Below are 3,937 nucleotides of genomic sequence, written 5' to 3' on the forward strand. Positions count from 1 at the left end.
TGCCTTATGCTTTATACGATCAAAATCTTTTTCCACATCCAATCCCAAAAGAGCTTTCGTATGCGCTGGGCTGGCCTGCATAAGTTGGTGCTTGATCAGCAGCATAGCATCCTGAGTTTACAACCCGGGACGAAAGCCAATCAAGTTGTATGGGAGGATGTCGTTCTGCTCAACGTACTTCGTGAGTCGATTTAGGATGACATGTTCGATAGCTTTGCCTAGACATGACGTTAAGGAAATAGGACGGAGATTGTCCAGAGTGAGTTGTTTGACTGGCTTTGGTATGAGGATAGTATTGGCCACCCTCCATTCCTTTAAGTATACCCCTTTTCTCCAACATTCATTGAAGTGTTCAGTTAGATAAGAAATTGATTCATCATCTAGATTTCTTAATATCTTGTTAGTTATTCCGTCAGGACCAGCCACCGATCCACCCTTAAGACTATGAAGAGCCGCCCTCACTTCACTCTCAATGAAGTCCCGGTCAAGTTCTTCACATATGCCTCCCGTATATTCGGGGCTCTCGTCTCCTTCGTTAGGTTTTTAAGTGGGAGATATTTGGCTGCGAGACTATCCATGATATCCCTCTCTGTTTTATCTTGGCTTTCCTGATGAACCAACTTAGCTATAGCTGTTGTTTTGCTTGTCCTTGTTTCATTCTCGTTGAGCAAGTGCTTGAGGAGGTTCCAGCTACCTCCATGTTTGAGTCTACCACCAGCCGAATTGCCGATCTCATCCCACTGTTGCTTCGCGAGGGTCTTCGAATGATCATCACTTTTTCTGTTTAATTGCGCTATTTTTTTTCCTTAGCCTTCTGTTAAGTGTCTGCGCTTTCCATCTCTGTAATATAGCCTGTTTGGCCTCAATGAGATGCGCCAGCCTGCTGTCCATAGCTTCAATATTTTCCTCTGTCCCGATTTCTTTAGTGGCCCCTTTGACGTCCTCTCTGAGCTGGATGACCCAGGTCTGAAGGGGCTCCTGCTCGGCATCTAGAGGTCCCACTTTCCTTCTGTTCGCCCTGATTTTTCTGAACCGATCCCAATCAGTGAATTTGAAGATTCTAGTTTCCTGTCTCGGTATGCGTATGGTTATGTCTATGATGGAATGATCGCTGCCGAGACCCAAGTTTGAATTTTCCCAATTGACTCCTCTTGAGTTGTCTACAAAAGTAAGATCTGGTGTGGAGTCTCTGCTTGTGGACGTGCCACAATGGGTGGGATACGCCGGCTCAGTAATCAAGCATAACCCCAGATCCACGGCAAAACTCCACAGCTCCTCTCCCTTCTTTGTGTTCCAAATTGTATCCCCATGTGTGATAGGGAGCACTAAAGTCCCCTCCAATAATGAGCGGGGAGTTTTTGGCAACCGAAAGCACCTTGTTGAAGAGTGCTCTAAACCTCTGTCTCATGTCGTTAGGACTGCTGTAAATATTCAAGCAGAAAATGCCTTGCGTCTTACCTCTGTTCCTTTTAAGTATTATCTGAACTAGAATACATTCAAACCTGGAATGTCTAAGGTGGATATCATGCTCAATGTATGGCAACTTTTTGTCAGTGAGGGTCGCCAACCCCCTCCCCATTTTTTTGTCTCTGCCTATAACATTGTACCCAGTAAGCATAATTTCGTCCGCTAAGGTTTCCTGTAGCATAAAAACCTTTGGCCTGGCGTCAGATGACCTGATCACCTGTTGCAGTGCTTCTTGTTTGGGTTGGAACCCACGACAATTCCATTGCCACACGTTAAATCCATGATTACTGTCCCTTGTTCTAAGGTGAGGCTGCCTTTCTATTACCCGCTATGTTTCTCTTTGTGATGGCCCCCGACAATCCAGGAATGGACTTTATAACATCCGCCTACGATGGCAGATACTCATCGTCGTCATCCCCTCGCGCCTCCATTTTCTTAAGTCTTTTCTCCGCCGTTGGCCTCCATTTCCACAATGTTTACTTTAAGGTTGGTCGTTTCCACTGTCTCTCTTATCGCATTAATTGCCTCTTTTATTTCGCTGAGGGCTGAGAAGACTGAATCATCCTCGGAACTCACCACTCTCTTTTTAGGGGCAGGGGAGCTGGATTCTCCTGGATCATTGCTTTTGCTTACAGGTCTATCTCTACTCTAGCAGGGCTCCACTGCTCTTTTTTACGAAGCTCTACTACCTGCCTGGTCAATTCTTCATCAGCTTCTCTTAAAGATGTTACTTCTTTAATTAATTGCTCTATTTTGGCATCATTGTCATCACCCACAGCCGCCGAGGCGCCCCCAGCAACCCTCGCCATACCTTTGACTTAGTCTGCCGAGGTGGTTCCTGGCGTCTTCTCGCCAGGTATTGAGTCCCTTTGCACGAAGCGCACCTGTGCTTCCCTCGACTTGGAGCGCCTTCTCTCCCAGGATAGTGAACGATGCCTGGATCTGATGCGGCTCCTTGAGCGTGAGTGCTCCTTGTCCGCGGGGCGATGGCTGGGCGCCAGCTGTTGCGCTTCCGACTGCACTCTTGTTGACGACCGAGTCCTGTTGCGCTCTCTTCGGAGTCGTACGACCTAAGGGACTTGAAATATTTGCTTACAAAACTTGTCGCCGGTAGGGTGATCGCCTCCACAAAATTTACACCTAGGTACACGCACATGTTCATCTCCTGGGTTGCGAGTTCCACATCCCCTGCACTGAACAAAGTCAGGTGTTGGACACACATCAGAGCGGTGCCCGACCCTACCGCAGGTGAAACAGACATCGAATTGCTTCCTGTAAAGGTAGCATCTCACTAGTGTGGATCCACACCTGACAAAACTAGGGCACTTTGAGTCCATCGAAAAGTACAATGACCGATCGCGACGTCTTGATGCGCTTAGCAGCCAGCGCAAGCGGGTTCAAGCCATGCACGATATTTCTTGTTATCATAGCTTGGGAGTCTCTGATGTCCACTCTTCGGATGACGCCTTTGCATGTAGCATGTGCGGTAGCGTGGTGTCTTCCTTTCGTGCGTCTCTTGTACCGAATGCGCTGCTTCGATCAAGGCTGAAGCAAATTGGCAAGCAAGCTGAAAAGAGAAAGGAAAGTCTTGCTAAAACGCCTGCCGAACCATCATCAGCACCCGCCATGATGGCGTAGTGGCTTTGACATTGAGAGATCGAATCCCGGCCACAACGGCGTCATTTCGATGGGACCTGTCATGGTTGCTTAGTGCCTAGGGTGTTGGGCTGCTAAGCACGAGGTCGCGGGATCGTGGCCGCAATTTGATGGGGGCGAAATGGGAAAACGCCCGTGTACCTAAATTCAGCAGCACGTTAAAGAGCCCCAGCTGTTCCAAATTATTCCGCAGTCCCCCACTACGGCGTGCGTCATAATCATATCGTGGTCTTGGCACGTAAAACCCCATGTTTCTTTAAATTTCTATGGCGGCGAAGTGAGAAACGCCAGTGTACCGCCTATTGGGTGCACGTTGAAGAACTCCGGCTGATCGAAATTATATCTGGCCTCCCCAACTGCGGCTTGCCTCATTATCATATCGTTTATATTTTTGGAATGGTTAACCCCAAAATTTAAATATTAATCATGATCAACAACAAAACGCATCACCCAACTTCAACACACGAACATTCACGATTTGACGCTATAGAAGAGATATATGTCTTGCAGCGCGTACAACACCTTTTCCTGACTCAGGCCACGCTTAACGTAGTACTAACCTTTGCTTCCACAAGAGTGACCGGCCGAGGAAGAGCGACACCCAGACGCACGACCCTCACACCGTGAGGGAGGCGCCTTCGAGCCACGCATGAGCGAAACCACTTGATAGTGCACCGTTCTGTTAACCAGAGCCGCCCAACTTGGCCTACACCTATCGAAACCCGCACGTGCCAAACTTGTTTTCCTCCCGTTTGCAGTACCGTGGTTGCTGCATGCAGCTCGGCATCAGAAGCGGCCGCAAGGCAAACACTCC

Source organism: Dermacentor albipictus, chromosome 1 (genome assembly GCF_038994185.2).
Source record: "Dermacentor albipictus isolate Rhodes 1998 colony chromosome 1, USDA_Dalb.pri_finalv2, whole genome shotgun sequence".
Taxonomy (NCBI): Eukaryota; Metazoa; Arthropoda; class Arachnida; order Ixodida; family Ixodidae; genus Dermacentor; species Dermacentor albipictus.